The 22,555-nt window shown below is 43.7% G+C and overlaps 1 long non-coding RNA gene across 1 annotated transcript in view; it reads left to right on the top strand.

Annotated features, from left to right (window-relative positions):
- Positions 1-20,567, top strand: part of LOC149521387 (uncharacterized) — a 30,283-nt gene extending 9,716 nt beyond the window's left edge. The window contains exons 3-4 of the long non-coding RNA XR_016347978.1: positions 16,565-16,792; positions 19,252-20,567. This is a non-coding gene — a long non-coding RNA (uncharacterized LOC149521387). The remainder of the gene's footprint in view (positions 1-16,564; positions 16,793-19,251) is intronic.
- The last annotated feature ends 1,988 nt before the right edge of the window (positions 20,568-22,555 follow it).

Raw genomic sequence — 22,555 nt, 5'->3', positions numbered from 1 at the left:
GATGAAATACAGGAACCTTAGTCTAATCCTGAACCATGGAGATTAGATCAATGCATTAAAATAATGAGACACACTCTCGGAATAAGAATGTCTTTGTCTCTGAGTGCTCGGTAATATTCTACGCTCAAGGAGCAGTCAGACAGCAATTCTGTGAGCCGAGTGCTCCTTTGCTGACCTTTAGAGTTACATGCTGAATCACAGGAGTGCATGACAGCTGTTCTTGACACCTTACCATACAGATTTAAATAAGAGGGAGGATTCTTCATTCTTGGTGGCACATTTCGCCCACAGGGGGAATGAAGATTCCTCCTCTGGATTAAACCATTACCCTTGCAAGCAGGAACTACCAAAATTATTGGAATTCTAAGGGGAAGCTTGCGAAATATTATGATGCACATTTGTGATGTAAAGTCAGCTCAGGAGAAAGTTATGACGTCACATAATTTCAATCATGCTACTGTATGTAACACATGCTGGCTAAATGGGGTTAAACCTTCAAAAATATATGAAATACTACGTATTTGGCTCCTATTACTATAGTGTTTTAGTACTTTACAATCACTAATTGCAAAGTAAGGAAATATTACCCCCTTTTACACCTGGGCACTAAGGCACGGGATAGGTTAATGGACTTGCCAAATATGACACACAGTCTGTGGGAGATGTAGGAATTGAGCCCAAAACATATGAGTGACAACTGAGTGCCCTACCTTCTAGACATCCTTCCTACCCTATTGCCTCTTTTGTAGCTAAGCATCAAATATTTAATTTGCAAGTAGGGAATATCATGTAGGTAATGAGGAAGTCTCATCTCCCCATTGTAGAAAGCGGATGGACAGTCAGACTGATCTGAAATGGAGTCCTTTCTTCTCTTGCCAGTGAGTGGACCTGTATAACTCATTTCTCAGTGCCTCCTTTTTTCAATCTTTAAAACAGGTGAATTCAAACCTTCCTCACAAGTATGGTGAGTGAGGTTTTGGCATATTGATTCAAAAGACCTCCAGTTCTGGGCGCCCACATTGAGGCATCTGAAAGAAGCGGAAAAAATGATGCTCCTTTAGAGTGTCTCTGGTTGAGTGCCCCAAATCACGGGTTACTTTTGAAAATCCTGGCCACTGTAACTCTTAATTAATTGTTGTGAAGTTCCATGGGATCCCTGATGAGCCACATGCTATTATTTGAACATATATAGTTATACAGAGAAAAGTATAGTGAATTTGGGGCAAATTTTTGCTGTAGCTTAAGAATGTTCAATACAATATACCTCATATCCACCACTAAGCTTCAATAAGAACTCATGTCATTACAGTTACTTGATCGTTTCCACGGAGCAGAACATAATCAGGATTATCTCATTTATTCACATTTTTGTCTGACTTTTTTTTTTAAAAAAAGAGTAACCTCTATCAAAGGATATTTCTTTATACAGTTTTATTTTATTTCTTCCATGTTAAAATGATCTCCTCCTCTAGAGTGCATTTATTTGAAGGAAATACAAAGGAAATTCTAACATCAGCTCCTTCCTAATCAGCACCATTATCAAACAAGTCACATTTTGCCAGTTGAAAGTCAAACTGTTAGCAAGGTCAGCTTGTTCCCATATATGACTTGACACACACACATATATATTTAAACAGATGCTGCATGGGCTGTACTAAAGACAATTCTTCCCCTCAGGTACAGACTTAATTTGTAATTATGTTGACGGGAACAGAAGGGGATACCACTGTGATATCCCCATTCTCAGTGTAATGCAATATTCCACAGGAATAAAAAAGGTCTTATTCCTGGCCCTTTAAAATCATTTAAGTGCTGGTAAATGTAAACTTTGCCTGCGACTCTGAAGTTTCTTGATTTAGAACTAGGGATGTTCAACATAGGCACAGGAAAACTGGCGACATTCTATTATTTTGCTTGAATATCTATCTGAGATTTGTGTGTGTGTCTGAGTCCAACTATGTGTCTGCCTAGGAGTCTGTTTGTTCAAGAACTCTTCCTCAATAGTAAAAGCTAGGATCAGCAAGTTTGGTAGGTGGCTTCCTCTTATCCTGTGGAAGAAAACATTGTCCTCACTCTGAGTTTGTAAGCAACAAGTAGCCAGAGGCAGTTTTATTATGAGCTGCAGCAAGGGAAAAACTGTTTCAGACGGGGGGGAGCCCCCCCTTCCGAGGCAGATCTTCAAATACAAGCAATTATGAAGCAGTTTATATACTGTCTATTAGATATAACAACAATAACAATTAGTCTCCTTCCCATTACAAACACCAATGGCTAACAGTTATTTAGTTCCACCCAGATGCTCCTTATCTCAAGGTCCCTGCCAGAGTCAGCATTCTATCCTTATCTCCGTATGGACGCGAGAGGCAAAGGCAGCGTCTAATTACAGATCTCGCGTTGTCAGGCCACAGAATTAGCCTGACTCTTGTTAAGAAGACCAAGATGGCTGCACACAAATTCCCTTATTCCCTTTTCCTGCCTCCATATCCTAACTTAAAAGCAAAGTCAGACTTTGGTAGTGCCAGGAAAATGGGAAGTGGCTGGAATGGGATTGTTTTCCATAGCATGGGAATGGGAGGACAGAAAGAGGAGGCACGCGATACTCAAAGCGAACACCAAGGGAGTGGACAGTTGAGTGTGTGTGTGTGTGTGTGTGTATGTGTGTGGCTATAAGAGAGAGACTATAACTTACCACAGACATCCTATCCATAGTCTTAAATATGCTTCAAATGAATTGAAATTATAGAGATTTTGAAATATGCCCATCAAGTGATCATGAAAGTGGCAACTAGCTTTCTGGCATGCAAGTATTTTACTGAATCCAATTAGAAATATATTCATGGTATATGTGTGTGCGAGGGAGAGTTATATTTACAAATAAAAGCAGCCAAGCCCAACATTGGATTGAATTTCTGTAAAAGTCCCTCTTCTTCCTTTTCTTCTATTCTATTTAAAATGATCCTTAACTGTTTGCCTTGATGCCCTGGAGTTCTAGGAAACAAAATGCAAATAATGTGACTGTTTTCCCAAGGAAGCAATTAAGAAACTGGGTTAATAAGAAATCAAGTTGTTTGTAAATTGTTACTATTTAAAATGGGCTCCAGGGAAATCACAATCAAATAGGACATTGCATTTCATGCAGACCTTTGCTAGCTGATCAGCTCCACCTGTGATGTAAATCAGATCAATTAAAAGTTATCCAGAGAAAATGACACATGTTTTAATTTGCCATGTTTAGCCAGAGAAATTTTGTCATGTAACAATTAGTGTTGTCAAGGAGAACATGCTTTGTTTGCGAAGATGCAGAATGCTTGCTTGTGTTCACTGGAGGGTCAGGAAATGGGTGTATGTAACAGATTCTGACTCGCTGCGGTGGCACTTCCTGCTGGTCACTTCAGGAATTAGCTCAGTCCAGCCTCAGAGTGCCCTCTCCTGGTGGTGTCTCACCCACCGTTGCCTTTTTGTCTGTTCTCCACCAGTCATCCAGACCCACCTCCCTCCCAGACTGCAGCATCCTTCCCGCAGGGTCCTGCCCCGTAGCAGCACCCCCATCCTCTTGGATCTTCTCTTCCCAGGAAACCCCAACCTTCTATACCCACCTCAGTGACCCACTGCCAGACATTTAGGTCCTGCCTCGGGTGAACTGCACAGTCTGACACAGTCACTCATCATTGGCAAGGGGTGTGGGCCTGCTGCCTTCTGCTCTGGTTGCTCCTCTGCAGCCTAAGTACCTTTCTGGGCCCCTATAGTTGGGCCTTCAGCCTGGAGTTTATTCAGGTCTGAGTTCCCCTTGCTCACTCTACCTTCTCTCAGTAATGCTCTGTCCAAGTTACCCTGCTCCTTTTGGAGTCTGGGAAGTAGGCTGTGTAAGCCTGCCCAAGGTACCTCGCTAACAGGCAGCTAGCACCCTCTCCCTCCAGAGACGGAGCAAGAGTGTGCTTCTCCTGGACAGCTATCTTTTTATACTGCCTTGCTGGGCTCTGATTGGCTGCCACAAGCCCTCTTCCAATTGGCTCCCAGCCTCAGCCCTCTCCCAAAGTTGTTTTCAGTCCAGTGCGGGGCAACCAGAATGTACTTGAGTACAAGTGGCAAAAGCAGAGGAATGTGTTTTGATAGGGACTTGTCCACACTGTAGATTTATACCCATTATAGCCATTGGCAACCAGCTAACAGGATAGCTTTGCCAGTCAAAGAACCAATTCTGTACAAGCAAAGATGCTGTTTGCACTGGTGATAGTTATGCTTTTCTGAGACCAAGGTACATTTAACTGGTGAAAGCCAGTGGCTTATGGAAATGCAAGTTGAAATGCCAAAACTGCAGTGATGATTAGCCAATGAAGGTTAAAAACAGCACAAATTATAAAATTTGCCATTATGACAAATCCTCTGTACCGGCCTGAGTCTCTTCTTGCTTACACTGTTTTCATAAGACTGTATTTCAATGATGCTTTTCTTAAATCCTGGCTCTTAAGACATGAGATTGTGAGCATTTCAGTCTCTATGTTCATTTTAAAATAGAATAAACTTCTAACCATCAGGGTTGTGCAGAATAACTTGAAAATGTGCCCCAAAGGCTCACAAATATGATTATTTTTAATCATGATTTTAAAGCCAGTTTTATGACTTTGGAGTTGGGTGCAAGAGGCTGTAGTTACCAATAAGTGCTATTGACTACTGTGCTTGTTTTTTTTGATGAGTTCACACAGAGGGTTTGTGTTGCGTTTTTTTTTTTAAACTGCAAGTATGTCTAACACTCAACACAAAAGTGCCTGGGCTGAGATGTTGTAACAAAATAAATGGTTGAGGGAAGTCGAGGCAGAATGGGGACACAGAAGGGTGGGGCTTGAAGTAGAGGAATTGCATGGAAGGCAGATACCAAACTAACACCTTGTTTTCTAATTGACTTTAGTTTTGTATTATTACTACAGTATGTGGTGTGTGTGTGTGTGTGTGTACACACACGGTATATTGTGCTATGTATTTATAGTGTCTGCAGAGTTGGGTTGATTTTAACATATAAAAGGTTCACGGGAACCACACTTTTTTATATATGAAAAAGCCTCTCTCCCACACAGAAATCAACAGAAGATTGTATTATCGCCATGACACATTCCTTTCCCGTTGCTTCCTCTCTCCTATAATTATTACAATTTGTTTCCTCTGATATTTCTGTAAAGCTTGACGAAACACTGAAGTTATGGTGAGCTACACAAAGGCCTCCTTTGCATACTAAAGACATTGTTATCACTTGACTAAATTTGGAAAAACATACCACTGTGAATGTCATTAGAGGTGAATTCCACTGCTTATTACAGGAGGGTGGTGACAAATAGGTGGAGGGAGGGTTATAAAACTGCTGCAAGCTTCCTTTCCAGTCTTGTCTATGTTCATTCTACTCCTCCTTGTCTCCTTCTACCTGTCTCGATGCCTTGATGATCCAAACAGCCAAGCACAGGAGTTGATTTCTTTCCAATGGCTGAAGTGATTCTTAAAATTAGATTTTCAATGTGTTCATTGTTTAAAAAAAAATGCAAAGACTCACCTTTGACTCTCCGAAAAGCTTCTGGCTTAGAAAGGTTTTCTCTCCAAGTTTTCTGCTTGTTCAGTGATTACAGCAGGGGAGTGGAGGAACTGTGATGTCCTATATGTGGCTTGGTGGCATGAAGATGCCTTTAAGAGGCAGAAATAGCCCTGAGGGAACATGATCCTGTAGTCAGAGAATTAGCTTGGTTTTCTGTAGATCTGGGTTGAAGTTATCGCTCTGTCACAGGCTTGTTGTGTGCTCATGGGCAAGGCATTCATTCTCTTTGTGCTTCAGTATCCCATCAGCAAAATAGGAAGAAAAATAGCCCTTTCCTACTTGACCAGGAGCACTGTGAGGATAAACATATTAGCTATACTTTGGTAACGGAGGACACATGAGTACTGTATCTAGACAAATAGATGCTCTGTGTAAAGTGGTTACAAGTATACCACAGAGCCAGTTCATCATTCCCTGAAGGCAGGCAGGGGGTCTGGATGGAATGTTCTGTACTTCAGCTCTTCTCTAAATCCCAAAGTTTAACCGAAACAATCAGTGTTCAGAATGATTCTTCCTGTGGGGATTTCAAAGTGGCACTGAAATCCATCACCCCATTTTCATCAGGTGCAGTGGCTTGTGTCACCCGCTGAGGTAAAAATAATGAGATGAGGAATAAAGAGAGAAAGATAACTTAGAACTTGAATCTCTTCCCTTTTGAATACTAAGCAGTGCCTTGATTTCCCCATGCGTCCGAAAAGCTTTATATTATGGGTCTATTGGTGGCAGCAACAGAAGGAACCTTGAAGGCCTTAAGTTAAATGATTGGAGTTTACAGCTGAGTAAAGGGAGGATGATTAATAGGGTTTTCTTTCAGCAGGCAGTAAATCTGAAACTCTGCTCTGAATATACCAGTTTGGCATGGAGGGGTTGGCACAAATAACTATCTCACTACTAAAAGTCTCAACAATGGTGTACTGAGACATCTGTTGTCACCTTACTCCGACCTTGTGCTCCCCACTTCTGTCTTTCTCCACCTCTTCTCTCTTATAATGAGCCCCTGTCCTGAATTTCCCTATATTTTTGTCATGTGTACTAGGGGTGCTGTGTTTACACCAGGTGTGAATGTGCCCCCAACTTGCTGGGATCTAGCTCCCGAGGCTCAGGACTCCCCCCTCCCCCCAGCATTGGGAAGCCACCATTGGTCCTCCAGCCCCCCACCACCTCCCCTTGGGGCTGAAGCACTCAAAATCTTCTAGCGGGGGCCCCCCAAGGCTCCGGTGTGCAAGGGGAGTGTGGGGAGAGTCTTTCTCCTTTTTAGCTGGGGGACACGTCAGTGAGGGTTTGATTTTTTTCCTTCGCTTCTCACCTGTGTGAGGCCCCCAACTGATTTTTCTGGCCCCCACCCAAAAAAGGATCCCACCAATCCATGCCCCTAATATAGACCCACTTCAACCAGATTAATTGTTGCTTAAACTGGTTTTAGTTTTCACTGGTAAATTACCATTTCTGTATTAGAGAGTTGCACTGATATAGCTAGATCCAGTTTAACGGATTAGATATAAAAGTGAGCAACTTTTGTACCACAGACAAAAACTAAGGCATGCGACTAAGCAAGCCATTAACAGAAGGACCTGAGTAAAATCCTGGCCCCATTATTAGAGTAAATAGGAAACTCCTTTCCCCATCCACGCACTGTTTCTTTGCTATACTGTGATAGCAAGACAGTGAGTATGCAGGGGCAGGTAGACTGCTCATCAGAGCAGAAGTGTATGCCTACAACTGAACCCAGGAATGGTCCTAGCGTGCTACAGACTAACACCTTTTTGTGCACTGTGTCCGGATGTGCAGGTTCGAGGCCCCGAATGACTGATTAATGTCTCCTGGGTCAGGGGAGGGTAACAGAGGTGTGGGGTGAAGGGAGGGCATATTGCTGGCATTCTTGCATTCATGGATCTGGATTTTGCATCTCTCTAAACACACTTGGTTGCTTTTTTGTCCATGCACCTGATGCAGTGGTTTTGACCCCTGAAAGCTCAGGCCCAAATAAATCTGTTAGGGTGCACTTACACAGCACCCTAAACTTGAAATCAGATACACAATTAGCACTATGCATATTGCATATCTTATTTTGAATCTATTTCAAAATAGCTCATTTTGAAATTTTGCGCATCTACACAGCACCAAATTTCGAAATAACGCGCTATTTAGAGTCATCCCTTAACCCTCGTGCAATGAGGTTTACCAGGATGCTGATATAGCATGCCCATTATTTCGAAAAAATATTTCAAAATAATGGGTAGCTTGTGTAGACGCAGAGTAGCTATTTCGGGATATCTCCAGTATCCATGCAGTGTAGACGTACCCTTTGTCTCTAAGCCCTGGTCTACACTAGGACCTTAGTCTGAAATAACCCTCCTGTTTGAATTAGCAAGCGGTGTATCCACATTACCAAGCCCGTTATTTTGGAATAACAGACAATGGAATTTGAACTCTGTAGTCCAGCTTTTCATCAGGAATAACACTAATTATGAACTTGTACGTTCAAAATAACGGTAGTGTGGACGCTCCGGTGCTGCTAATTCAAACTAATTGGTCTCCAGGAGGCCTCCCGCAGCTCCCCAGCAGGCTTCCTGGGGCTATGAGTCTGAGGTAGCACGGCCACATTAAGGGAGCCTGCCCCAGACTACATTTGATGTGAGGACACACGAATTCAAATTTGTTAAATCGGGAGTTCTTAAGTCGAATTTAGTAATTTTGAAATAATTTCCTAGTGTAGACATGGCCTATGGTGCCACAGGACTCCTTCTTTTTGCAGATACAGACTAACATGGCAACTCCACTGAGACTTTGTTGCAAGACACAATCTGACATCCAGTGGGCTGCCACGAATCCAGCTAAAACCTGCCTCCTTGATAAGAGAAAGTCACGCCCCAGCTCTGAGACCTCTGGTCTTCATATAGCAAATCCCTTCCACACACATTCAACCTGAGACCTCCAAATTGTCCCACTGAAGTAAAGGAGCCAAAGTGCTCAACACCCACCAGGATTGAGACCTGAGTGAGTGAGCACAGAACCACTGAACACAATGATTAAGTACTAATTCATTCATACAGTGTCATAGGCAAGGATGATATTCATAACTCCTACACTTTTCTACATGATCCCTGCTCCCAAAGAACTCAATGGTAACAGTACAGGATAGTACCCTGTGCCTATCTTTTAGAGCATGTGAGCATTGTGAATTTCCTGATGCTCTTTTTCTTAGTCTTCCGTTTAGTTTCTCATAGAAGAGACCCTACGGGGCAGCTCTAAAACAGGTGAAAATCTCCCTTTCTCCTGCCCCCACCCCAAAAATGGGTGCAGTCAGTGTGATTACTCATATGGCCAAGGACAAAGACCAAAATTTACTCAAATTACTGAAATTTAATAAAGCATCTCAAATCAAAAAGCTAATAAACAGGGCAGTAGAACTACCAGTGATGCTGGCAATAATTTAGCAGAAATAACAGAGTTCTTCATTAGATACTAACAATAATAATGACAAACGCGCAACATGTCCTGTCCTTTGGAATCCATCAAGTGTTTAATCATCTGCAAAAGTTCCCTTTCCTACACATGCTAAATATGCTGGGCCACGTTCTGCTCTCAGTTTACACTCGTGTAAATCTAGCATAAATCCACTAACTCTAATGAAGTTACTCCATTTACTTGCTATATCTGGCTGCAGAATCTGGCCTATGCATATATTTCTTTTAGTATTAGTAAGTTTTTATTTTTAAGCAGGAGAGGACTGTTGATAAATTGTATCATTAATTGCTTGGCCATACTTTGGTTCACTGTAAAAATTTATATGAGAATCCAAATAACCAACATGAGTTTGGTTTGTTGGTATGGTACAAGAAACAGAATTTATAGCTTGCTAATTTAAGAACAGTTTTGTGAAACGATGTTATATTCAGCCTACCCAGAAGATGTGCTTTTTAAGTTAAACATTTTAGCTAGTATTAATGATTTTATAGGTTATACACTTTCACATGTTACTAAAATTTTACCCATTCATTGTTTTTTTTAATTTGTTTTGGGGAGGGGTTTTTATTTTTGGATACTCACATTTCAGATACTGGGCCATGCAGGTACTTTTCTAGCTTGTGCTAAGACACTGACCAAATGTATTTTGATTTTGAGTTATTTGCTTATATCAAATGATTACTTTAGCACAAGAATAAGAAAACAGGTTTATGGTATATGCCAGTTAAGGTTATAATCACTGTTACAATATTTGTATTTTGTGTGTGTGTGTGTGTGTGTGTGTGTGTGTATGCATATGCATAAATACAAACTTTCCAAACTTGCTTTCCTGTTGATAATTAGGCCATGTTATCTCAATGTCTGTCATGCTTCCTATGCTGACAAAAGTCCTGGCATGTGCTAGGAGATACGCAACAGGGGATCAACACAGGGGTTCAGTTCAGTGCCTCTGAAGACATCAAGGGATGAAGAGCAGGTGACTGTAGTGCTGTTGTTCTCCCTGTCAGTCAGACAAACAGTTCATTTTGGTGAGCTTAGTTAAGATGAACTATAATGGGACTCAAAGATAAAGCCCTGAAGTAAGGACGAGGATGCTGTCTCCAAGAGGGAAACCTTCTGGGGCATCATTCACTACCAGAGCAGGGAACAGGCTGAAGAAACAGATCCAGAGACACTACAGGGGGCACCAAGATGTACCCCTGTTGAATGTTGTGAATGTGAAGGTGTTTGTGATCCGTACATAGGGTGTGTGACTCAACCTGAAGGATGATTTGCCAAGAAAGCTTCAAACAGAGGGAGTACATGCACTCGGCCAGAATGGGGCGCTCGCGAGAGGTGAGGGACACTCCATTATAGGGAGGTGCTGCTGACTGGGCGCTTGCCTGCAGCAATGCTCTCCCCCTCCTCGATTTGAAACAACTGAATTCTGATGACCTTCAAGGCACATGACAAAGTTGCAGAGAGATTTGACGCTTTGGGTTTCTTGCTGGGGAGGATGGTATCTTTAAAAGAGCACTGCTGTATATTTCTTAGCATTTCTAGCAGTCTTTATATACATAATTTAAAATACTGAGGTAAGTCACCTATAGCAACAGAAATGTTTTTAAGCATGGCCTTTATACATAGGGACTTTTGGTAATTTGGAGAATTATTTTTATATGTAAAACTGATTAAAATCTTTGAAAATATAAATATTCCCCCTTCGGCTGTCACAGGTTTGCAATTCCTTTGTTCTACAAGACAAAAGTAAACAATGCTACACTGACCTCCAGCGGAGGCCCAAGGAAAATGCATCCGGCCCTTGCCCTAAGGGAACGGAGAGCTTTTTGTTCCCAGTGACATGGAGCACGGACATTGCTGCATATGGGAGCACTGCAAAGGAAGTTACACCTGCGATTAGCTGAGATGATGCAGTAATAATATATTAAAACTAATGGTGTGAATGATCTCAAGCCATTACTTTCGACAGCAATGACAGCAAGAACACAAACAGAATCCAGGAAGCTGTTTGCACAAGACATTTCTATGATGGATAGGAGCATTGGGGCTGCTGTTGTAAGGTAGACAAGTTCTTTGATGCAGAGACACGTCTCATGTCTTGACTTGGTGCCACTGTGAAGAAAATTCAGCAGCACATAATGCGTTTGTAGGCCTAGGCTTGGACACCTGGCCATTTAGAAAGGTCTCATCTAGCAAGGGACAGTTCCGGGCTCTGGGTATATAGCCCATTTACTGGAAATAAATGCAGAGGAAGATACCCAGAGGCCTTCGTGTACTTGTCATTTAGTCCTTACTCAGGCAATTTCACAGTGAAGGTTTTAGGCTTTTGACTAGATCTAGGGTGCATAAAAATGTAATAATTAGCTCTAAGAATTCTTTTTTTGTTCAGTTTTTTCCATTTCCCTTCAGTAGTTGTAATGGATGATGTGTTCACAGGACAAAAGAGTTGTGACATCATTTATATATAGTACTTGCTATCTTGGGTGATATCCTTATTTTTTATTGCACATGTAGCCCATTTCATGATTTTGATGCACAATCTGTATGAAGGAATTGTCCCTGTCATACAAAACTGACTGGCAACCCTCTGCCTCGGATATACATCTGAGGGCATAATTCTCGGAGGCTTGAGGAAAACCTAGTTCTCAGAAAGTCTAGACGCTTCCATGAGATTTTTACAAAGGTCCCACAACATTCTAAGAGGTTTTTTAAAAAAATCTGCACACAGAATACCTGAAACAAAGGGAAAATTGTTTTACTCCAAATATTTTCCCTTTTGTCACTAGCAACAAAACCAGCACCCCAACCACAGTACGCCCCCCTCCCCCGACCCTGGGCAGTTGCCTGCCCCTACATCTAGCCTTGATTCTAGATAAAATGCTACACCTGTTTGACAGCATGGGAATTAGATGTAGCCAGAGATTTTCAAGTTCTCACTTCTGAGGCTCTGAAGTGCATGGATATATATATATATATATGCCACCTCTTGATCTTTCGTCAATGTTTGATTACATGTCCCAGAATTACATTTACATGTGTGGTCCCCGACAATGAAGGCTTCCCCATCTGCATTTGCAGTTCAAAGACTCTGCTCTCCCCTGCACAAGGCAGCCTAATTCCTCATAAAACAAACATAGGTCCTGGTGGTTCTTTGCCTTCTGTCAACACAAATCAAGGTCTTTTGCACTAGACTTGTTATTTGATCGTCATCTTATTCATGACTTTTGGAGACAGGCGTTGACTTCAAGGCATGGCTGGTCTAAGATTAATCTTCTCACTTTTCTTTTCTTCATGGAAAGTAGATCATTTCAAAATCAGAAGGGTCACCGCTATCACCGTCTGCTGTTGATGAATATGAGGAGAACTCTGTTGACACATTAGTAATGTTGGTGCTAGAAAGGATGCTAGATAGTAGGAAAGATGTATCAGTCATTAACAGAAAAGCCCCCGCTAAATGCACAGGAATGACCTTCAAATTAAAAAGACAAACAGCAGCAGAAGGGAGAAGTTCGGTCACATAATGTACGCACTGGCTCTGATTGAGGAAGAATTCCCCTTTGCAGAAGTCAGAGGGGACTTCAGCACATGAGTCAAGTTAAGCTCAGGCTGAAATGCTTTCCTGACCTGAGGTCTCTCCCCTGATCGATCACTTAAGCCCCACCTCTGCCAGGCTACCCAAGCCAATGGAACCTTGCATCATTTCAGAGCCTCATGGAAGTCAATGTCTGGAACCTGAAGAAAAGTCCGTGCAGAAGTCTTTGAAAACTGGAGTCTTAGAGATGTATTTGCCTCAGAGTTTGTGCCATTCTTCTGGGGGAGCATGCCTCCAGGGCAAAAGACCCCTCTATAACCTGAAGCAGGTAGTGAGGAGTTATTTCTTAGATCAGAGTTAAGCAACTGTACGTCCTTTTGTCAGCCCCCATTTGGCTTGTTCAGCCGGTGCCTCGATATGTATTTTGTTAAGAGTCCGTCATTTTATGGCCCACCGCTCTGAATGGGCGTAACTAGAGAAAGAACTTGAATTAAAACTAGATAGATGGACATACAGGCTGTGTCTAAACTACATGGCTCCGTCGACGGAGCCATGTAGATGAGGGTTATAGGCAAAGGGAAATGAAGCGGCCGTTATTCCTCGTGGGATGAGGTTTACCGGGGCTGCCGACAAAGGGCTTTGATGTCGGCAGGGGAACGTCCAGACTAGCGCGCTGAGTGGACAAACAGTTGATCAGCTGTTTGTTGGCTCAGCGCGGCAGCCATGTAAATTTAAATGAAGCGGCAATTATTTAAATCGCTGCTTCATTTCCCGTTGCCAAAACAACAAATCTACATGGCTCCGTCGATGGAGCCATGTAGTTTAGACTTACCCACAGAGCCAACAGACCCGGGTTGTCAGCCGGTCAACAATGTGCCCTTGTAGCAAGAAGGCTAATGGCATTTTGGGGTTCATTAGAAGGAGCATTGCCAGCAGATGTAGGGCAGTGATTGTTCCCCTTTATTCGGCACTGGTGAGGCCACATCTGAAGTATTGTGTACAATTCCAGGGCCCCCACTACAGAAAGGATGTGGACACATTGGAGAAAGTCCAGCGGAGGGCAACACAAATGATCGGGGGCTGGAGCACATGACCAATGAGGAGAGGCTGAGGAATTTGGGCTTATTTAGTCTGCAGAAGCGAAGAGTGAGGGGGGATTTGAGAGCAGCCTTCAACTTCCTGAAGGGAGGTTCCAAAGAGGATGGAGAGAGGCTGTTCTCAGTTGTAACAGACAGCAGATTGAGGAGCAATGGTCTCCAGTTGCAGTGGGGGAGGTCTAGGTTGGATATTAGGAAAAACTATTTCCCTAGGAGGGTGGGGAAGCACTGGGATGGGTTCCCTAGGGAGGGGGTGGAATCTCCATACTGAAAGGTTTTTAAGCCCCAACTAAAGCCCTGGCTGGGATGATTTAGTTGGGGTTGGACTCGGTGACCTCCTGAGGTCTCTTCTAGCCCTAGGAGTCTAGGATTCAGGTAGGACTGAACCTGTGACCTTAGCGGCTAGAGCCATGTGCCTTCACCGCATGACCTAAAAGCTAATTGGCTCTCAGCTAAGGCTGCAGAGCAGACTTCACTCTCCCGTCCCAGTGGTCTCAGTGCCCCTGGGTTACAGAGAGCTAGCTACCGTGGTGATGGAACCCTCTGCAGTGAGTTGGCAGGAATGCAAAAATAGTTTAGGCTGGCGGAACTATTTTGGATGAAGCAAATGGCTTTCCATACCCACTGGATGCAATCAGAGCCTGGTATAATGTTTGGCAAATTCAGGTTTATTTTTGGACTTTCACATATTTATAAAATGCAGCTACTCCACTAGCTCTAGGTGGAATTGCCGCCATTCCATTGCTATTTTCTCATCCCGATATTCTCTACATTTCTGGGGTCCTCCCAGGGCCAGAAGCTGAGGGTCCAAAATATCAGGAGAGATCCTGTTCCTGGGAGATTTGTGGATCCCACAGATCAGATGGCACCTGATCCAATCGGCCATGAAGCCCATTGCAGACTTTGGTTTAGATAGGCACTGAGACTTAGTACAAAGAATGGGAAACCTCTGAATTGGCTGAATTGACCTATCACCTCTGTGAATGAGCATTCAAGTTCCACTATTAAGACTGCCAGCACTGCTCCTTGGTATTTCAAGGAGATGCTGTGCTATTGCTTCTGCCATCTGGATCTACACTTTCAAATAGTTCCTTTACTCCATGGGATTCATATGTAGAATTAACACAAGATGACGACATGCTGCAGCTCCTCCCGCATCGTGTTCTTGTGACACCATACAAAATGCCATGTGTTAACATTGCTTCTGCAAACTCAGGTGGAAACAAGATATTCCCATCCGTGATGCTGCTTACAGCGTCTCCCGTTGTGATAAGATCTGTCTGTGTGGGAATATTGCATCTCACAAAGAAAATAAAACCAATCCCTTTTCTTTTCTTTTCTTTTTTTGTAAGATTTCTGCTCCTCTTATAAGGAATCTCATTCTATTTCTTCCCAGGGAAAAAAAGTTAGGAATGTTATTTTTGGCCTGTTTCTTATTACAAGGAAAGGGAGAGCAGAGTAACTGGTCCATAAGAATCTGTTAATGTCCCTGGGCATCACTCCTTGTTGAAATAATGCTGCCCAGAAAGGCAATGCCTCCTCAGGCGGAGAGCACTAACAATACCGCAGCATCTCTACGTGCTACTGACGGCCCAGTATTAATGGAGGAGATCATATATTGGCTTGAATCAATATTTCCCTGGCTTAGTAAAGATCGCCATCCATCAGTTCCCCTTTCACTTGATAAAATCCTTCCGTGTCACTTTTACTTAGACTGATGAGATCACAATGCCCCTTTCCAGTGTGACTGATGGTGCCTGAATGAATAATTGATCCATAAATTACCACTTCTGGATCACAGGGATGAGATCCGCGGCTGCCAAGAACACTCCCCAAACACCACAATCATAAACAAAACCTGACGGTAATTAATTAAGGCTTAGTTTTGCCACCTTTACACGCGCTGAGCTGTACCTGACTCGATGAGTGGTGCAAACTCCCTTAAAGAAATCCATACAGCCATTCATTCAGCCTCATTTCAATCTCTCCTGAGATTTCCTTGCGCCAGCAGCCCTACAGAATGCTGCCGCGTGAGAGAAGTGAGGCAGGCGGGGAGGTACATGGTTCAGATAGTTCATCTGGGTGGAAATATGTTCATATTATTTCTGTCTCCACCTCTCCACATGTGCATTGATTTATGTCATGCGCCCATTGCATCTTATTGCTCGCTTAAGCCCCAACTTGTTCCATCAAGGCAGAACTCTTCCCCTTACAGCCGCCCAGCCCCTGCTGTTTTCACTGGGGCTTTGTGCGGGAGCAGGGACTTGTCTGCATGCAGTTTATAGCAGGATCTGGGTCCAAGACTAGAAACTCTTCAGTGCAGGGACTGTCTCTGCACTGAGCATGTGTTTGGAGACCTGGAGGGGAAAGTCGACCTAAGATACACAACTCCAGCTATCTTAATTGTGTAGCTGGAGCTGACATACCACTGCGGGAGGCAGATGGGAGCAAACGCTCCACTGGCTTCCCTTATTCCTTGCAGAAGGAGGAGTACTGGCTGCCAGTGGGGGCTACCCTCAGCATTCAATTTAGGGTCTACACTGGACCCGCTACATTGAATGCTAGAAGAGCAACCTCTGGAAGGTTGATCTCTGTAGTGTAGACATACACAGATTATATTCCTGGCTCTGGTACAGGCCTGCGGGGCCACGGGGGGAGGGAGGAGGTCATTTTACTTAGACTACAGACTGTTTCCCTATTTGCAAAATGGGGGTAGTAACATTTGAACTCCTTTTTAAGGTGATTGAGCTCTACTGATGAAAAGAACTAGGTAATATTGCTGTCATTGACTGTCTGTAGAGCACTTACCACTATGGGGTTCTAAATGGGTGTCTAGGGGCGACCGTACAAATCAGTATTAACAATAATTTCCCATGCCATTGCTTCTAGCTATTACACAGCTGCTGCAGCTTCCTTCTCTTTAAAGGACAGAAAGCAGTGTCAGAAGCCCGGGCAGCGGCAAGTCATCCAACTACAAAGAACAGTGGACGGAGGTTACAGGCTGATGGGCAGCATAACCAATGTGCCCCTCTTGCCTCATTTGCTGCTCATTGACATTGGAAAAGCTGGAAGCAAGCAGGGTGCCTGGAGAGACAGATGATGCAGCACAGCTTCAAGGTACCATGGCTTGTTTTGAGTTGGCAGCGTGGCAGGGTTTGTTCTAAATGAGTTTGCTCCTGGCAATGAAATATGTGAGACAGGGCTCCAGGGGAAGAAAAGGTAGCGGGTCTCCATCACCAGGCCTCTGCTTCAACACCTTCTCTTCATCCATTTCCCACTCCCTTCTCCCCTGATGGCTACTTCTCTCTTGCTTCCCACCTTTCCCCCACTCCCTGTGACTCATTGGGAATGATGGGATACAATTGGGAGTCACAGGTTACAAGGTAACAATCTGAAGTTTAGCCTGGAAGCATGGGCCGGGGATGATCACTCAATAGGGGAAGGCAAACCTCAGCCCCACCCCATCTGCAACCTCCACCCTTGTGGAGTCTCACCATCCTATTGGGAGTGGTGACATCACCCTTCTTGACTAGCCAGGCAGCCGCACCATGGCCCCAGCTCTTCCGACCAACTGCAGAGCTGTGTCACCACCTGAGCATTCCCCTGCATCCAGAGAGCTGGGCAGCCATGTCATGAGTATGACTATTTGTATGAGTAATTGCTAGGGTTACAACTATGTTTTTTTTTTTTCAAAGTGTGTATTCTGCAGAAATGGATCAGGCCCTCAAAGAAATGTTAAAACAGTTCTCCAGTCTGATCCTCATCGCTTTGGGTACGTCTAGACTACAGGTTTTTGTCGACGGAGGCTTTGTTGACAGATACTGTCGACAAAGCTTCTGTTGACAAAGAGCATCTAGACTACATCCAGTTCTGTCGACAAAGCAAGCCGCTTTGTCGGCATGACAGTGTAGACGCAAAGGACAGTGTAGATGCAATAACGCCTTCTGTCGACAGAACTCTGTCAACAAAAGGCGTTATTCCTCGTAGAACGAGGTTTACTGCCGTCGACAAAACTGCCAACTTCTGTCGACATTATGTTGACAGAACTCAGCAGTAGTGTAAACGCAGGTATAGTTTTGTCGACAAAAGTCTGCTTTTGTCTACAAAACCCTGTAGTCTAGACACACCCTTTGAGCTTTCCTTCTTCTTCCTAAACCCTTGCCCTCCGAGTGGAACTAGAAAAAAAAATCCCTTTTTAAAGGTTTTTCCTTTAACCAAATTTGCAATCTTATATTTACAAGTCTATTATAAAATGGAAACAAACTAGGTTTTAGCTGCCATCTAGTGGAATTTTTATGCAGAGTACGTGGCATATTACTGTAGAATAGACTGTGGATGCAGTTATGTATGGTGCCACACTTCTTAATTCAAACAACAATAGAGAGACTAATTGGGAAAAATATTTGAAAAGTCATAACTCACAGCTGTTAGGTTTTAGCCACTGTTTCAGATAGCTCCTAGTGCAATTATTGTGCCATTAGAAGGCCATGCTAAAGGAATGGAGGAATTCCACTTCCATTTCTACCAGGAGGTTTGGGGTAAATTATGAATGTTTATGCCCTGGAATAAATTTTTTGTGGGGTGCCCAGCCCAGGACCACAATCTTTACTCATGAGACAGCACGGCAAGGATCAAGTCCTAACATCACTGTATCAACCCTGTTTAATTCAGATAGTAAATCTACGTTCATTCTCCTTTGTGAGCCTAACACTGACAGTTTGCTCAAGTGTGTGTGTGTGTGTGTGTGTGTGTGTGTGTGTGTATGAAATGAGCCACCTTTGCAAAGGGAAAAAGAAAAATGAACAGATGGTGGGAATTTTTCAAAGAGAAGCATGAAGTTATGTGGCTAACAATGAGCAAATCTGTGGAAATTGAAGGGAGAGTATATTAGCTATTGTGGAAAGTAAATGCCACCATTTCTAAATATTGTGCTATGTTTAATTAACTGAGAGGTAGAACTATTTAATGGGTTCTGGGCAGTGTACACTGTCCATGCCACGTGCTTTGTGACTAATACATAAAGAATGTAATGGGATAGCTCCAAGCATGTAATGCAGCGTTATCGGGTTTTAGATTTGCTTCTTTTTATAGGCGTAATGAACAACGTTCCTTTTGATCTTTTCCATCCGTGTGTGGACTTTTTCCATCAATGTGCGGAATAAAGTTTTACATGCACTGAGCTTACTTGGAACATTGGTAATGAGCGTAAATCAGCCCAAGGAAGCAAATTGTCAATAAAAAATTAATAACATTGAGCAGGTACAATTCATAACTTGGAGACAGCTGGATCCAGAACCTGCTGACATCAGTTGGAGTCTTTGCTTGGACGGCAGGGGTGTTTGAATCCTACCCAAATGCTTACATTAGGGATAATTACCCCCATTTTTGCAGACGGGGAAACTCGGGCTTTTGGAGTCACTCAGCTGTAACAAAGAGGACTGGGGTCGTGCCAGGAATGCAATCCAATCTGCTAGTCAACCGATGGTGCCTTTCATTCCACCGTGTTGCCTCTCACGATGGGATGTTGCCAGTGCTCACACCAGTCACTGAGCATGGATCTAATTTTTGCTTTACAGGTTGGACCACCCTGGTCCAGCAGCCTCGAGGCCTGATTGGTCCTGAACAAGGGAATTTGCTGGATCAGGAGAAGTGTCCTACCACCAGCTCTAACTCACCACCCCTCCCTGCTGCTGGCTCTGCTTCTACTCCACATGACTCTGGCAGGGCTGCCGAACGCTCCCCCGTACCTTCGACCCTGCTGCCACCAGCTCTCCTGCCACAAGGCTCCTGGCACAGGGGCGCTCTGGTCCAGGGAGATCTCTGGGCCTGCCAGAGGCAGAGCCCGGATGTTGCTGGACCAGAGAGTTCTGGTGTAGGCAGTGCAACCTGTAGTAGCTTGCCATCTTCCTGTAGCCTGCTCTGCATCTGGGCACAGTGATAGGAAAGTGTTGCAAGACCCTTTTGTCTTTGCTTGGCCTGCCCTCCCTTGCGAAATCACATTTACAACTGTCCAAGATCTATTGTTTCACTGGAGGAACAAGACATGCACCAGCTTATAAATGTTCCCTAAAACCACAGTGGTTACCAGCGGACAACTCTCAAAAGCCAAGGCAGAGCAGTTTGTTTTACAATTAATGTGCGAGCTGCAAGCCCGTCTCCTTTTGTGCTCAAATAATTCAAGATTTTTAACGTGCTTTGTGGCATTCTAAAGGTCCAGCTATTACAAACCCCTCTCATTTTTATTGTCTACTCATTGTATAGTGAGTTCAGCCAAGACTTTTTGTAACCCAAGGAAAGATTTATCTATCCCAGGAGCATGGTTTGCTCTGCTGCTTCTATGGCTCCATTTGCTTCTATACATAGAAAAAAGGACCAATGTTCAGGGGACAAGGAGCAATGTTACCTGTAAGTTGAGCATTTGGGTGGCCAACCATTCAGGTGATGACCAGGTGATTAGCAGAGCACCCACGGCTTCTACTGGTGGTGCACATCTGCACATGCCTTGGTGCATATAACAAAATTTATTCCCCACACAGATTTAAAAAATGGAAGGAACCTTGACAGGAAGGTCCCTTTTAAAGCTTTGCATCTGAACTGGATCCAAAATCATCAGGGAGGGCTTGGGGCTGGTAAAATCCTCTCGCCAAAACTGAGTAGAACCTCTTTCTCATACTTTCTTGAGGCTGGTCCAAATTTTCTATCTAAAAGATTTTTTCAGTGGGAAATGGCTTTCCTGATGGGACTTATCTATTTCTTTCATTTTTCAGGTTTTCATTAAAAAATAAAAACCAAAAACATAAACCAAAACTTTTTTTGACAAATATCCTGAACAAATGTAAAAGAAAAAAATTGACAAAACAAAGCAAAACTTGTTTTCAGCAACAATTTTTATTGGAGGGAGAACCTACAAATATTTCCCAATGAGCTCTGAATCTCTATACATAGGCAAAAAGTCCAGCAGCTTTCAAATTATCACTGAGCATTTATGCTCGGTTTCTTCTCTCTTGTCCATACACTTTCTTACGTTATCCTCTTCCAAAAAAAACAACTGTCTGGAGGGTTCATTCACCTTAATTTTTACATGGCCATTGCAGAATTCCCTCAGGACTTCATGGAGCATTAATGAATGTCTGAATGAACAGCATTGCTCAACCACATGGAGCAAAACAATGCTAACCTCATGGGCTTCCCTGAGGTAGCAAAGATTAGATCAGTAAAAGATACTTCCTATGGCATAATGAACAGTTTCAGAGCAAAGGAATAGCTAGAAGAACTGGACTAGCTTGAAGGAGCTTTGGTAGAAAACCGCGGGAACTCCTAATTTCTGCATAGTTCCCAGGTTGCCCCATATAACAGTTCCTTAAGCTGCCTCATAACATGAATTCAGGTATGAAATATGAGCATTAAAGACCCAGGAGCCTCTCAAGTTAGCTACCACTGATTGGTGGACATGAACTGAAGCTGTGCAAATACATGTCTGTGTGAGCACTAGAGGCACCTGACACCTGCGCTCTCTTGCTAGACTAGATTATCCCTGTCTGAGTGAGCAGGGGTTACAGTGAGCAGGGAGTTGCTGCCACTCTTTGTGGTCTGACAAATAAAAGCAGGACTCAGAGGCTTGACTCTAATCCTGCTTGGCAGCTAGACAAATAGGTTATGTCTACACTCGCTGCCCCTTCTTGTGCAATGCCGTTATTCCTGAAAATAATCAGCATAGCAGCATTGCACAAGAAGGTTTTTCTTGTGCATGAAGGGGCAGTGTAGACAGCTCCTTCTGGTGCAAGAGTCTCTTCTGCAAAAATGGTGGCTCATTAGGTATGCAAATGAGGCTCGGTGATATTCCATGCTTAGCCTCATTTGCATATTTCTCGCGCAAGAAGCCGTGAGTGTAGACATAGCCATAGGGTACGTCTACACTACAAGGTTTTTGCGCAAAAACTGGAGGAGCGTCCACACCTCAAGCGCGCTATTGCGCAAGTAAATCAGCAGAAGAGAAAGCTTTTAGCAGTACGGTTATTCCTCTCCCCACAAGGCATAACTCCTTTTTGCGCAAGGGTTCTTGTGCAAAAAGGTAAGTGTGGGTGCTCCACAGGAAGAAAGAAACTCCTATGGGGAAAAAGCACAGGTGCTCTGATGGCCATTCTGTGAATGGCCATCAGAGCTTTCTTGTGCAAGAGCATCCATGCAGTGTGGACATTCTCTTGCACAAAAGCACATCGCTTTTGGGATGCGCTTTTGTGCAAGAAGTTTTTGCGGAAGATCCCCTGCAAAAGCCACAGGTGCTGGAATGAAGAGCGTGGGGGGTGCTGCAGCATCCCCTGCTTTGAAGGGGATTCCAATATATACAAGGATTACAATTTGGTTCAGTGGCTCCCAGCACCCCCACTATAAAAATTATGAGTGAGCAGGAGTTACAGTGAGTGGGGAGTTGCCACTGGCTCCATACTTTGAAAAACCTGGCCCTTAATTCCCAAAACACTCCTGAGCACTAGGATGGCCAGCTAGTTTTAAACACAAAGGGCTTGTTTACACGATCTCCAGAGGGTCGATCTTCTCCGTCAATCTTCGAGAGTTTGATTTAGTGGGTCTAGTGTAGATCCCCAAATAGAAGGCTGAGGGCAGCCCCCACCAGTGTTCTGTACTTCTTATTCTGTGAGGAGTAAGGGAAGCCAACAGGAGCGTGTGCTCCCATCTGCCTCCCGCAGTGTAGACTCTGCAGCGGCTCAGTGTGAGGTAAGCCCAATCCAGCTATGCATTTTGAGTACTTGGATAGCGTGACTTAATCCGACCTGCCTGGTCTAGTGTAGACCAGACCCAAGAGTCCTCTTGCTCTGGTTCAGTGGTTCCAACCTAAGGACCCTGCAGCCCTGAGAAAGTTTG

Source organism: Pelodiscus sinensis, chromosome 27, assembly GCF_052426305.1.
Source record: "Pelodiscus sinensis isolate ZL-2025 chromosome 27, ASM5242630v1, whole genome shotgun sequence".
In the NCBI taxonomy this organism is placed as follows: domain Eukaryota; kingdom Metazoa; phylum Chordata; order Testudines; family Trionychidae; genus Pelodiscus; species Pelodiscus sinensis.
The sequence above is the reverse complement of the archived record's forward strand: the minus strand, read 5'-3'. Positions and strand labels throughout refer to the sequence as shown.